Source organism: Notothenia rossii (genome assembly GCF_949606895.1).
Source record: "Notothenia rossii genome assembly, chromosome: 2".
NCBI lineage: Eukaryota > Metazoa > Chordata > Actinopteri > Perciformes > Nototheniidae > Notothenia > Notothenia rossii.
In genome coordinates, this window is record NC_136904.1 from 74,504,919 (window position 1) to 74,520,746 (window position 15,828).

General features: G+C 38.6%; 1 protein-coding gene across 1 annotated transcript in view; it reads right to left on the bottom strand.

The window, feature by feature from the left end:
• LOC307029144 (TSC22 domain family protein 1-like) overlaps positions 1-15,828 on the bottom strand; it is a 40,358-nt gene that overhangs the window by 14,514 nt on the left and 10,016 nt on the right. The gene's annotated exons all lie outside the window — the stretch shown is intronic.

Below are 15,828 nucleotides of genomic sequence, written 5' to 3' on the forward strand. Positions count from 1 at the left end.
CATACGCAAGAGAGAGAGGTGCTATTGGGGCATTTGGGCTGACAGCAGCAAGTCCTTAGTGCTCGCTCTATACTACACTCACGCGCACACACTGGGGGAGAGCCGGCGGGAGAGAAGGAGGGAGAGAGAGTCACCCAGAGACACAAGCTAGAAATGCCTAGATCCACCACCTCAGCATTCATACAGTACTGTCTAAAAGGGTCAGGGTTACAGGGAGAGCGGAAAACAGAAGCAAAGACAAATACACTCTCGCTGCATTTCACTTCTCTTATTTTTTATTTCCTCGCTCCTCGGTATTACCGGAAGTTGATTTGTCTGCGCCATCTTGAGTAGCGTCCCATTGGCCTTATTTTTGCCGGAGGATCGAGGAGTGATAATGGAGGAGCGATAATCGAGGAACCACCAGACCATCCTCTGATGAAATCCTCAGACACTCGCCCCGCCCCCTTACTGTGTATCGCTCACTGATTGGACGATGCAGTGCATGCACTGATCTGATGCTTCTTGACATGAGAGCAGTTTCCCAGTGGAGTGAAGAAAATACATGAACCTCACGGGAGTCACTCCTCAGTTTATACTGTGTTTTGTTTCAATTAATGCATCATTCAGTTACAAATAAGTGATATATCTGAACAACAAAGTGGTCAAAAAATCTTCATTTATTGGAAACATTTTCATGATCGCTTTTTTTGTTTTAGATTTGTCATTTCCATTCAGTCAGTCATTAAGTACTATTTAAAATTGAATTTGCTACATATCCACACAAAACAAACAAAGTGTGCAATCCAATGAATGTTAATCTAACTGGGTTTTGATAGATAATATCTATTTTTCTTCTCTCAATTGTTTTATTTCTGTTGTGCACTCTAATCAATATTAATCAAACTGTTGTTTGATTATACATTTTAAGAATGGCGTTTATCTTTTTTGAGAATGAGTTCTTATTTTATTTAATTTATTTGGGTCTACAACAGATGATACACATGTTTGTGTCAGTAAATGTGTACTAACAGAGGCGGGGGTGTGTGTGGAAATAACGGGGACAGAGCTGGCTGCTGTCAGACGAACAGCTGTGCAGCGTCATCACGACGGACGTCGCTTCATGTGACGCTCCGGAGGAAAGGACGTCCCATTGCTCTTAAAACTAATTTCCCTGCTTCTCGTGGTTTCCTTGCGTATCTCCATGCTTCCCTGGTGGAGGGACTAGTCGCAGGGAAACGACGCAAGTGAGGGACGCAAGGAATTCATTTAACCTTAGTGAAATGCAGTCTCTAAAAGAGCGGTGCAGGAATCAGTCCTAAGCCCGGGAATGAGTTAGCATTTAGCACTTCCTGGTTTCCTCGTCTCAACGTTTTTGTGAGATGCCTTAAATAAGGTCTGTAGAACACATTAAACGACAGTAAATTCCGCCCTGATGAATGTCTGAAACTTTATGTGTCTTAAAGATGGAGCTTGCACACAACTGACTAAATGAGACTACTAAATAGCATCACACTGAACACGAGTCCGCCCTTTAGCTAAGCAGTGGTTCCATGCAGTCATGAGACCGTCATGTAGGTCAGTTATAGCTTTATGTTTACTTTTACTTCTGGCGATTGCCTTTACCATTCATCTATTCCATGAATGTTGGGAAATGATTGAAATGTGACAGGATTATCCTGCTGAGCACATGTGTCAGTGTGTTTCAAAAATCCCATTGCTTTTTGCCAAGAGAGCAAAACAATGCTAACTTCCGGGTCTGCTTTCATAATACGTCATCACTGCATCACATATGGTTTGATGTATATGTTTTGTATTTTTTACGCCATGTTCGATTCTTAAAGTTGATATTTTTTATATATCTTTGCACTTAAATGTAGCTTATCATTGGCTCATATTTTTGCGTAAAGCCTTTCTGAATTAAAAAGCAAACATTTATGTATTGACATATCAAATTCAGGGTTTGCATTTCATAAAATACAACTTATGATATATGATGGTAGAAGAAATATTTGTCGTTCTTTTTTTCCAACCATAGAAGACACTGGACTAACTGACCAACCTTAACCACCAGCCATGGTTGGGAAAACAATACACAGCTTCTCTGTGCAAATCACTTCAAGCAAATAGCCTTAACATGCAAAAACAAACAAAGGCGTGGTCCTTGAACAGCCATATAATGATTCAAGACTAAAGGAATTAACCAATGCTTTCTCAATCATAGCCTCCCTCCACTAAATTCTATCAGTAGCAATTTGCTCAACAAATGGCCTCTTTATTAACCACAGAGTAGGTCCCCACTCTCTTGCACACTCACAGAAGATCCTAGGTTGCATAATAGTGATTGAGCAGCAGGTTTGAGTAATGCGGGGTGAAACCTGGCATTAAAAGGATTAGCATCCAAAGAACACACAGCGCTCCGAGTCCAGACAACAGAGGATAGGAGTAATGCCGACCGCAGCAATAAAGATAGCAAAGATGAGGAGAGAAGCCCACTGTGTGGTGGGTGGGGGTAATGTAGTGATGCTTATTGAGAAATGACAACACATACAGTGGGGCAAAAAAGTATTTAGTCAGCCACCAATTGTGCAAGTTCTCCCACTTAAAAAGATGAGAGGCCTGTAATTTTCAACCTAGGTATACCTCAACTATGAGAGACAAAATGAGAAAGAAAAAAAAAAAAATCCAGAAAATCACATTGTAGGATTTTTAAAGAATTTATTTGCAAATTATGGTGGAAAATAAGTATTTGGCCAATAACAAAAGTTAATCCCAATACTTTGTTATATACCCTTTTTTTGGCAATGACAGAGGTCAAACGTTTTCTGTAAGTCTTCACAAGGTTTTCACACACTGTTGCTGGTATTTTGGCCCATTCCTCCATGCAGATCTCCTCTAGAGCAGTGATGTTTTGGGGCTGTCGCTGGGCAACACAGACTTTCAACTCCCTCCAAAGATTTTCTATTGGGTTGAGATCTGGAGACTGGCTAGGCAACTCCAGGACCTTGAAATGCTTCTTACGAAGCCACTCCTTCGTTGCCCGGGCAGTGTGTTTTGGATCATTTTCATGCTGAAAGACCCAGCCACGTTTCATCTTCAATGCCCTTGCTGATGGAAGGAGGTTGTCACTCAAAATCTCACGATACATGGCCCGATTCATTCTTTCCTTGACACGGATCAGTCGTCCTGATCCCTTTGCAGAAAAACAGCCCCAAAGCATGATGTTTCCACCCCCATGTTTCACAGTAGGTATGGTTCTCTTTGGATGCAACTCAGCATTCTTTCTCCTCCAAGCACATCTAGTTGAGTTTTTACCAAAAAGTTCTATTTTGGTTTCATCTGACCATATGACATTCTCCCAATCCTCTTCTGGATCATCTAAATGCTCTCTAGCAAACTTCAGACAGGTCTGGACATGTATTGGCTTAAGCAGGGGGACACGTCTGGCACTGCAGGATTTGAGTCCCTGGCGGCGTAGTGTGTTACTGATGGTAGCCTTTGTTACTTTGGTCCCAGCTCTCTGCAGGTCATTGACTAGGTCCCCCCGTGTGGTTCTGGGATTTTTGCTCACCGTTCTTGTGATCATTTTGACCCCACGGGGTGAGATCTTGCGTGGAGCCCCAGATCGAGGGAGATTATCAGTGGTCTTGTATGTCTTCCATTTTCTAATAATTGCTCCCACAGTTGATTTCTTCACACCAAGCTGCTTACCTATTGCAGTTTCAGTCTTACAATTTTGTTTCTGGTGTCCTTTGACAGCTCTTTGGTCTTGGCCATAGTGGAGTTTGGAGTGTGACTGTTTGAGGTTGTGGACAGTTGTCTTTTATACTGATCACGAGTTCAAACAGGTTCCATTAATACAGTTAACAAGTGTCGGATAGAGGAGGTTCTTAAAGAAGAAGTTACAGGTCTGTGAGAGCCAGAAATCTTGTTTGTTTGTAGGTGACCAAATACTTATTCTCCACCATAATTTGCAAAAAAATTCTTTAAAAATCAGACAGTGATTTTCTGGATTTTTTTTTCTCATTTTGTCTCTCATAGTTGAGGTATACTTAGGATGAAAATTAAAGGCCTCTCATCTTTTTAAGTGGGAGAACTTGCACAATTGGTGGCTGACTAAATACTTTTTTGCCCCACTGTACATTGCATGTAAACGCATTACATCTTTTGACATTCGCATAATCCGTTTCTTTGGTTTTACTATTTATAGGCATGTGTTTGAATAAAGTGATTTTTCTTTTCTTATACTACAAACTACTGACAACATTTCTCTGTGTTGGAGGTCATCTCTATATATATATATATATATATATATATATATATATATATATATATATATATATATATATATATATATATATATATATATATATATATATATATATATATATATATATATATATATATATATAATTACAATATAGTAATGTTCCATCAGTGTGTGATTTATTAACTCCTTCATGCATGAATTACAACAAACTAAGGATATTTTCATCTTTATGCATGAGACATTTAAAAAAACTGATTTTTAAGTAATATATGTTTAACAAACCAATGAACAAAATTATATATTATGCAAAAACTATAAAATAGAATACACAAATATTATAACAAAATCCACTGTGGTGCCTGATGTGCAACTATACCATCCAAAACCCCAATCATAGAAAACAGCATTAAATTAGCAGTATCTAATGTAGTGAGCACAATGCATGAAAGGGTTTTTTAAAAAATGTGCAATTATAATCAAACCATGTAATAACACTGCAATTACACTATTTAGGAGTTTTAGGTCCGATGCCTCCAGTGCTTTGGCTGATGCTGTGGAGGCTTTTCACATCATCTCTTGCGAGGATCTGTACTCAGCACGTTTTCTCTTGAAACATTCTGGTGGCTTACCAACATGACACAGGTGTTTGGTGCTGAGATGACTCTGGAGGTGCGCAGGTTTCATCGAGCTGTTGGCTAGTTTCTACCAACAGAAAAAACACAATGCCTGGGGCGGGTTGCCGTTTGTTGACGTGAATCCCATCAAAGCATACTACTCCTGATATTGATTTTGTTGGCTCAATTTTGGCTCTCTTTTTTTCTCCGCTGTCCACGTTCCCTGCTGTACTGCTGCTACGTTTAAACCACGATTCAATTTCAACGTCTATTCGTTATAATATAATATTGCAACTGGCTTTCCGCTCAGCCGGACTAGAGCTTGATTTAGCTCTGGTTCTTCCTGTTTCCAATGTAGTGCAGCCGGCTCTCAGTACCGAAACCCGGTTCTTAGCTGGCCCCAATCGGCTGCCCGGCAAGAACAAAGACGCTTACGTCGGAGGGGGGCGAGAATAACCTGTGCAATAACAGTTAATGGCGAGTACGGAATTACAAGTTGTAACAAGCTGTAGCACTGAGCAAAGTGAGTAGAACACGACCACACAGTAGTAAAAACAGAGAAGAACCAATTAAGCACCAGAAAAGCACAAGAACGGATCTTGAACCCTTGGAGTGGTCTCTTAATTTTCCCCCGAGCTATAGTTGAACTCAAACTTAGTATTTCCAACAAGTTTCCGTTACACCTTAACACCTCACAGCTATATATACACACAATGGGTAAGCCTGAGCTGCAGCAGTGTCGCTGAAATTATGATAACAAATATTTTGCACTTGCACATTCAAATAAACAAAGCATTGCTCTCACTAATGCAATTCAAAATGTCCTTATTCAGAGAGAGACCCCTAAGTCGCCTGTGCTTAGTTTTCATGTTTGGACAGTTTCAAGTTGGTATTGATGAAACCACATCTCTATTCTAACTCTTATTAGTGCTCGTAAAAAATAAGCGTATCCTCCTCTTCGATTACAACATCTCTGTTTTTCTAGAGCTTCTTATCTCTTAAAGGCTGATGGAGGAGGAGAGCTTACTCACACTAATGTCTGGGTCACAAACACAGCCTCCACATTGTAGGAGGCTGTGTATTTAGATACTCCACCGAAGCACATGACCAGGTGATTCATGATTCCCTCATGCCCTACTCTACATTTCAGCAAATCTCCCTCTGACACGATCAGCAATCCTCATAACTAAAACAGTCCAAGCTGTGGACACGCTGGTAACGTATACAGATATTTTTGGCATCAGCAGATATTTTTAGCATCAGCAGAATTCCTGTTTTCAAACCTATCTTCTGACCAAGCTCACTTCTCTTGCAAAAAAAAGAATCCTTCAAGAGTTTTTCCTGAAGGCAACTTCAACAACAACATGTCTTCTGACATTATTAACTGATAGAAAAGCTGGAAAATGTCAGACGTATGTAAATGGTAAAATTAAGCTAGTATTATGGTAAACAAACAGCTATTTTATTAACAGCCTTTAGATATCAAGATCCAGTTCCAAAAAGTGGCTTAATAGCAAGGTTTCTTGTTCTCTTCTTTAAATTCCCAGCCGAACTTCGTATAACTTTTCTGTTTAGCATCTCTGAAAATACATAGTATTTAAAACCTTCTGCAACTACTGAAAAACCTCATCTAAATGTCCTCCTGACATGAGATTGGATTGCTGCGTTTTACAGTTCCATTCCTTCCAACCCCCCGTGCTTTTCTGACCCAGTTTTTACCATTGCAGTCGATTTACTCTGCTTCATCCTCATTTGGGATGAGTTTCTGAGAACAGAGGGACTGAAGGTTTGAACCAGAATTGATTTGTCATTGACCGGCCAGGAAATTGATGGAGAATGGTAATGGTCATCAGAGTTTGTCCCAGCATTTCCAAAGGGGAATGTTGCCTTGAAGCAATGCTATTGCATTGATTGTCTTTGGAAACTGCACACCAAATGATTAGAAATTGCGACAATATATACAAATTCTCTGAATTCCCATTTTACCCGTTTCATGCATCAGAATTATTTTAGAGTAGGTCTGTTTGTGTCGTTTGTCTTTATTGTTGTAGCAAAGTTATTGCTGTTCTCTTGGCAAGGTGAGTCTTGGGAAAGAGATTTACATCTCAATGAGACTTATTCCTGTTTATATAAAATATATATTGTATACATCAGGGTTATTCAACTAAAATTCAACGAGGTCCAGTTAGGGAAAATCTCCCCATGCAAAGGTCCGGAACATCAAATGTCTAACTTGCTTTATGAATTAGTGTGATATATATTGAAGTAGCCTGCAGCTTTATCAACATCTGCATGTCATCAACAACTGACTGCCATTCAAATAAAGAAAGTACAATTCAAAAACAACAATTTATTGTCAATTAACATTGAACTATACAGATATACAGTAAAATACTGTGGATATGTGTAATGTTCCTCTCGCGCTGCATTTAAAAAAATTAATAAAATAGATTTTGAAAATATGTGCATCTCAAAAGTGCTTAATTTTAGATAAATAAAAAGTGTAGCAGCAGCTTGAGTTTCCCTTTTTCTTTGTTGACCGTTTCACATCATGACTGAACAGTTTCAGCTGATTATAGAAAAATATCAGTCTTTACACATCATAACAATTGAACAGTTTTAAAGTTTCTCTTTCTTTCCCTCTTATATTGCATTCCCTCACTCACTTGAGGGGGGAGGACAGAGATCTGAGTGGATTAACTTTGCTCTGACGACATCAGAGCTATCAAAAGCTCGGCTTAGCTACACATTAACAAACTCTTGTTTTCTGCACGGCCTTACAATCAGGAAAGACAACACAGACCCCATCATCATCATCATCATCATCATCATCATAATCATCATGCCATTCTCACTGAGGTGATCCTTCTCTGGGTATTCCTGCTTTGTATTCAGGGTAACTACCTCCTGGTCTGATTTGGTAATCAACCTTAAATGGCAAATTGCTGGCATGCTCTCTAAAGACACCCCCAGTGAATACCATATTACTGAGTATAATAGGTGACCAAAATTCATGAACAAAAAGTGTGTTTCACCAATTTACAATGCAGCTAAACAGAGTAATGGTTTCCAACACGTGGTAAGAAATGCCAATACAACGTGTCTAGCAACACATTTATGCAGAAAGAGTAACCGGAACCAACGACGCCATCTTCTGGTGACAAATCAGAGTTCAATTCAAGGTTCCCCTGCAATTCCTTGCTTTTTGTCATTTGTGTCAAAGTAAAAGGAGCAACTGGACGAGTGGCTGACTTGGGATCTAAATAGGAAGCAACCTCATGCACTCTCTTCACTCTTGTCTGATTAAGCAATTCTTGAGATTCTCCACTGTTTCACCGCTTTAGGTGTAACATGAGGACAGTTGGTACAGGATGTTCAGTTGAGAATCAGAAGTGATTCTGACTGCAACAGACAACAGGATAACCTCATGCTGCTCTCTTATAACCTGGTGCAATCATTACCCAGTTGACAAAAAATGAATCGCCAAATATCTTGATAATCATTTAAAGTAATTTTTCATGCAGAAATTGCATTAATGTTTTTTTCAGCCTCTCAAGATTGGAGATTCCTTGCTTTTCTCTGTATTTTATCGTATTCAATAGGGGACGACTGATTATCGGCAAGGACAATTATCGAGGCCGATATTCCGCATTTCACAGATTATCGGTATCGGCTTTTTTAGCGTCTCGCGGCGGAGAAACTGTGACGCGCTGGAACGACTGGGGCGGCTGCTAGTGGAGCCTCACAGCAACTCTGCTTTCTGCACCACAATCTGGTGCTGCTGAATTGGGACTACTAAATGAGTGCGACTCAAATATCAGAAGTTTAGAACAAGTTTTATTTTTACTTCATTTACTTTACTCAGGGTCACAGAGAGGAAACCAGTTTTAAGATGTTGAAAAGTTCATTAAACATTAAAAAGGCATTTCAAAGAAGTTGTGTTATTCTCAGGGCTGCACATAACTGGTGCGCACCCACCGCCAAAAAAGGAGCACCGGATCATTTGAAAAAAGCACATTTGCGCACCAACATTGAGAGAGACAGAGAGACATGAGAGAAGAGAGATATTTGCGAGTTGCATAAGAACTGGTAAGACGCGTGAAGGGTCTGCTTCATGTGCTCCCTGCTGCGAGGCACGATACAGAGGGCTTCATACTCCACTAGCACCCCCCCCCCCCCCGTTGACATTCGTGATACAGAGGATGCGCACCAAGCAACATCTCCAGGTGCTCTTTTGAGAACCAGGGCCAAACAGTTATGTGCAGAGCTGGTTATTCTACATTTTGACACCAAGATTTTCAGATTTTACTGCAAAATGTATATCGGTTCCAAATATCGGTTATCGATTTCCTTGATTACTAATAATCTGTATCGACCTTGAAAAAGCCATATTGTTTAGATAGTATTCAAACACAATATTTTTGGCCCAATTTCTTCTACTATTTTCTGACGTTTTATAGACCCAAACAATAAATGGATTAATCTATAAAATATTTTGCAGATTAATTAATAAGGAGAACAAACTGTTATTGCAGCCATAGGGCACATCTATTTAGATAAAAGTGATAGAATTATTTATTTTTTAAAAGTCTTACCTGTTGCAGAAAAAGGGGAGGCCACAGGAAAACATGAAAGGAAGAAAAGAGAAAAGCTGATTAATGACAGGGGGTCACAAGGTACACACAAGCTTGTTTTCTTCTTCAATATATCAAGTTATAAAAAAATATAAATGGGATCCTAACAGAAAACCTTCCTCCTGAGCATAAAACACAGTTACTTTACAATAGCAATTAGCTGTTAAAGGCTCTTTAAAAAAAATTGACAACCAAGAAGCCAAAATATACCGTCCTGCTAAAATCCTTTAAAAAAAACAAAAAAACAGCTGACTTATTGAAAGACAACACTGAGAGGCAAATGCTTAATCAGTACAGTGTATTATTGTTAAGACTGGTTGGTATACACTGCCACCTGGTGGAAACTACTGCCGACTCAGTCAATACTAATTCAACTCCCATTAAGGACCTGAATAGACCTCCTTCTGTAGGGTTGAATTTATGTCAAGTACTCGCTTTCTGCCAGAACGCCACCAATTAATCCCAAACACTTTGTTGTTCCCTGAAGTGTCTGACATGTCCAGACTCAACAAGCCTGCTGAGTCGCTCACTGCTTTTCTTTGAATACAAAGCCTCATTCAATCTGCACGATTTCATCTCTGTACGGTACTTAACAAAAACAGTTTTCACTAAAGCAACATTAATTTGACATCTGATAGAGTTTGCAATCATGATGTGCTTTTCTAATGTCATTCACTGTCATCAAACAAAAAAACAATGTTTTTTAACACCTTAAATGTCATATGGTTGTAAAGTATATCATGCTCACAGAGTGCTCATCACTTAAATGCAGGGCCTATAATAACTGTTATGTGGGCTTTATTAGCCAATATGGAATTTTTTTAAGGTTCATTTATTTTTAAATGACAACTTATTTGAATAAGGCAAATAAGTTGTAATTTTAAAAAAGACAAATAAAAAAAGTTATTTGCTGAACAAAGCCTAAAACAATGTCAGGTATTTTCTGTCATGTAGTGTTTCTCATGAGCCACTATAGGGACATGTAGCCCATTTTTCTAGAATACATTTCTCTAAATTCGTTTTTGTCTAGATTTGTGAAAAAGACAATTTATTTTAAACTGATAATTAGTTTCTGATTCTGAAAGTCCAATTGAAAACACATTGGGTCATTTAACATTGTTTGTATCAAATTCATGAATAGGCAAGATAATGGACTATGTCTCCTTTTGATATGGTAAAAGGTGTATCCGTACACATAATCCGTATATATTCCAGTTAGACTTCATTCACAATAATTCCATTCCCACGTAACGTTCCCAGCTAGAATATTCTCCAAATTTGGCAACCATAGTCTACTCAGAAGGAATAGATGTTTGCTGAAATCATTGGAATCTTTCCCTTAAGCCCTGTTGGAGAGGCATGAGCTCCTACAAGACCTCATCAACCACATTCACACTTAAATACTACAAACCGACCATGCGATCTACAGTCATTAGATATATGTTAGGGTGAATAACAGTTATCCACTTCTGTCATGTCCACACTGTGGAGTACTTTGGTTGAGTCTTTCTTCAAGCACCAATAGGACGAAGGACAGCACCCCACTTCCTCGAACCATCTTCTGGAATAAGCCACACATGGACCAACTGTTCCCAGTTTAATTTGAGATTTGTTCTGTAAAATAGTGTTTCTTACTCATAAATATGCTTGCTGTGAATGGATTTAAACAATGCTTATGAGTTCCTTTCATCCTAAAATCCTTACCCCAGTTGTTTCATAACAATTCACACCATCATTTCTGTGAATGTATAAACTCTTATGACTTCTTTTGACCTCAATAACTCTCACATGACTCCGTTTCAAGTCTCAGACGATGAAGCACAAGAATGCGCCGTAAACCTTTTCAAACCAATTCATTTTCCAACTGCAGCACTACGCACTGAACATGTTTCATTCAGGAATGAGAAATGATTTAATGATAAAGGTGATGGACGAACTATCTCATGCAAACCTCGTAAATTGAAAAGCTGACTTTTAAATAAATAAATTACAAAAAGATGTGCATAGTAAAAATATGACTGAACGTGTATTGGCCAAGTAAGTCAAGTAGAATCATTCCCAGTCTTACAGGTAAAAAAGGAAATGTACCATCCAAGCTAGGGCTGAACGATATACCGTGTCATGGCGATAACCGCGATATGCGCATGCGCGATATTCACATCGCAGGGACGTGCGATTTATTTATTTGTTTTCTTTTTTAGGGTGTTCGATATTAAGTAGGTAAATTAACTCAAACACGTCATGTTACAATTATTTTGCTGCTTGCTACAAAAGGAAAACTTGCGCGGCTCTCATGTCAGGGGTACTTGAGTGGATTGACATGCAGGCTCTGAGTCTGCATGCACAGCAAACAACTACTTCAGATGCCTTTGCCGGTGTTACACCATATGAGAACGGTTCAAAACGGCATAAAGGAGCTGGTGTATAGCTGTTCTTAATTTTATTTTTATAATTTTGTTTAAAAGATGTCCACTACTGCTGTTTGCACAAAAAAGGTTTTAATTGTGGAATAAAAAGTTAAATTACCTATTTGGTCACGTATGTTAATTCCCTAATGTGATAATGAAGCTTCCTATAGTTTAATGTAATACGTTTAATCTCTTGGATCCCTTTTAGACACCACTCCTCTTCATTCACAGATGAACCCCCTTATTCGAGGGTAAGCAACATGCATTATCATGACATGTTGGATCATGACTTAAGGTATGATGAGTCAACCGCCTAGCTTAGCACTTTCTACTTTTGTTGTTATTTTTGTTTTACTTGCTTGTAAGTGCTTTGATCACCAGGAAAAGCGCTTTATTAAATGTAATGTATTATTATTAATAATATATGTAGATCCATAGGGTGGGCCTGCTGTATGTGGGCAGTTCACAGCTTGCCTACCAGCAGGTGGTAGTACAGCACTATTTACAGAGCTGAAAATAGTTGGCATTAATGCTAGAGTATCCGTGCCAAAACAGACCATAGGGAATGTATAATGTATATATAGCCAACAGCGCATTAATCCAAAAGAAAGGAAAAAAGGTTGTTTAATGTATATCTGGTTACTCTAAAAATAATTAGGGGAGAGGCTCTGACATACCAATTTTAAATCTGAAATGTAACCATACAGTCTCTATATTTATGGTTATTTTGAATATATAATACATTCTGATTATTTATTTTTTATGAGAGATGCCTATGCAAATCCCCCTGCTGCGGGACTAATACAAGACGATCTTATTTCAAACAGAGATTGCTTTACACTTTTAAAATTGAATTTTTTTTTCAATTTTTTTTTTCAAAACAGTGCATCTCCAGCACACAATCAAATGAACTCGCCCGTATTGAGAGAGCAAGTCCGTTTGTGTGGGCTGTGTGAGTAAATTCAATATATGGGAAATAATAGGGAAAGTACATGGACATTTAAGTACCAGACACACAAATGATGAAGTGGCTCTGTGCTTAATTTGTGCTATTAAGAGAAGCAGCTGGCTAGACTATTGAGAGATAATGTATTTGATAAACACACACAAAAAAGAAATGTCTCTGTCCCTCCAGCAGCCTTCCTCACTCAGCCACAAAGCGTAGAGAAAGGGATTAGCTCACACAAAGCGAGTGAATGAATATCGTCCCTGTGGGAAAGAAACTCGCTGGATAGATCTCACGTCATAACAGCCTCACAGAGAGCCTGAGCAAACCACATGAGCCAACTTTCCCCCTGTGACACTTCATGATGATCATCAGACTTGTTCTAATATTTCAGCAGGACATCTGTGTTTTTGAATAGAGCCTGTCTAACAATTTTCTCTTACTCATGCTGTTTTTGCCAAGCTAGACTAACCCCGTCCCAACTGCAGCTTCGCACAGGCATGAGATTGCTCTTGTTATCTCACTCACTAAAAAATATTTAAGTCTATTCTTAGAAAAAGATCAATTACCAATATGTCAAACTATTACTTTAATAGACTGGGAGCATGTTTAATTTCAGTTTTTTTTTTGCTTCAAGGTGCATTTTAGTATCACAACTAGGGATGCACCGAATATTCAGCCACCGAAAATTATCGACCGAAAATGGTTAAAAAGGCCCTTTTGGCCGAAAGGATTTTAGCACCGAAAAAATATCACTGAACGTCAGAGAACAGGGTTACGTTGATCATACTCTGCATATTTGTCCGGGTGTTTTGATTTCAAGTGGTGGAGTAATCCCGAAGTGGTGAAAGTCTTTGCAGTTACACCCCCTCGAGAAATGTCAGCTGAAAACGTTTTACAAATCGCAATCCACGCCTCTTTCTCTGATATTTTGAAATATCTCCAAGCGGCAGACATGTTGGCTGTGAGCCAGCCGCGAGCATGGTCGCGCGCAGTGCTTGTCGCCGCGTTTTGAATACGTCATCACAACAACACGTTAGGTTACCAAACTTATAGGTGCATTTGTTGTTGTTGAAGGCCTGGCTGTTAGTCTTTATTTACACTATTTTGTTGTAGGCCTACTAGCCTAGATGTTTATGCAGTTTTAAAGCACCTTGGCTTTGTTCTGAATGCACTTTGTTGTAGTTATCCTACAGAGAAAAGAAAATTCACTTGACTTGGAATTAATGTACTGTATGCATTCAAAAGTGCTGAATAAATGTTTTATGGACCCATAATAGTGATTATTATTTAAGTTAAGTTTGTCTTTTTCCATAATCAGGTAGCTGAACAACATCGGTAAAAAATGTATACATTATGTATATATCTTCTTTTTTTTAGGTATCGGTTTCGGACAAGAATTTCCCATTCGGTGCACCCCTAATCAAAACATCTATCTGTGGATATCCGTCCTTCCGAACCTTTTTGCATTTCCCTGCAGTTACCAAACCATGGTTCATTTTGTGCATTTCATCTACCTTTTTGACATGTAGTGTGTAGTATCAATTACTTGTTAAAATAATTCAGAGCAAAAACTCTTAATCAGTCTTCAAGCCTCTCTGATGTTTCCTCTGCACTAAAATAAATCTTTAAATACTGGAAAAAAAGATGTCTAAAAAGGCAACACCTTGGACATTGTTTCCTTTTTTTGTGATAACTTTTGTAACAACCAACTGATCCTGTTGGTGCAGTCCCTCCCAACAGATTATTACTTCCTTCTCAACTTCTATGGCATGATAATAATAATGTCCAGCGACTAATATCTAACTCATATTCAATCACAAGTTGTGATTTGTTATAATTTCCAAAATGCACATGTTATTTCACTAAATGTTCTGCTTCACTTAATGAGTTGCAGTTTTGCATTTAAAAGCACTTTAATATCTGCCTACCGTTCAATAGTCAACTAACGCAACCAATTAACACAACCCTCCACACAGACTTAAAAATACATTTTTATCAATCACTTCGCCTATATCGGATGACCTTGGAAATGTTTATCCCTGTAAAATCTTTAAAAAAACGATTGGATATGGATAAAAAAAAAAGCAGGAATGTTTACGCCAATAGCAAAGTCATGCAATGCATTCTGTCTATGTGTGAGTGTGTGCGTGAGATTGTGTGTGTGTGTGTGCCAGAGAGAGAGAGAGATGCAGAGATATAGAGATTCCTGGAGCTGACTGGACAGTGTTCTGGCCACAGGAATGCCGGCCATGATTCAGCACAATGTCTGCATGTTTTTTTTTTGGGGGGGGGGGGCAGCCCACTCAAGCCAAAAAAAAAAAAATGAGGCTAAACATCAAACCTCCATCAACACCTCTTCATAGTACATCACACTGATGTTAGGCCACACCTCGTAGATTACCGGACTTTTATATTACCACAAAATAGTTACTTCTGTTCAAGAACTTCTGCAAAACATGATGAGAAGAATGTATTGTTACCTAGGTAACACTAATTTCCTTTAATATGGCACGTTACAATAATACAGTAGCTCCAGCAAGTCTCTCCAACTTGCACATATTTGACTCCAAGTTTTCCAATCTTAATATTAATACAATTTGATCCTATGTATGTATACTGTGTTTTTATTATAACTAAACCTGTAGTCCTTTCTCTATGGTCACAGCATTTTTCTCTAAAACATGTTGCACCTACAGCAGCATTGTTTACTGTGGTTACCTTGGTTACTGTAGCGGCAATAGGCATATATGCCTCAAATAGTAGTATCAAACTATTTAAATCAAATTTGACATCCAGCCAAAAGATAAAGTAAACGGTTTTCTTAGCAAAATAAAGAGAGGGATAGGTTATTTAACACCCGCCTCTCCTCTGTTTAATGCACCGTCATTCTACTGTCAGTCAAACGACCAGCCAGATGAGCCCTTTCAGGAGGAACTGAGGGTCAGTCTGAGCAGCAACCAGAATGTGAATGGCA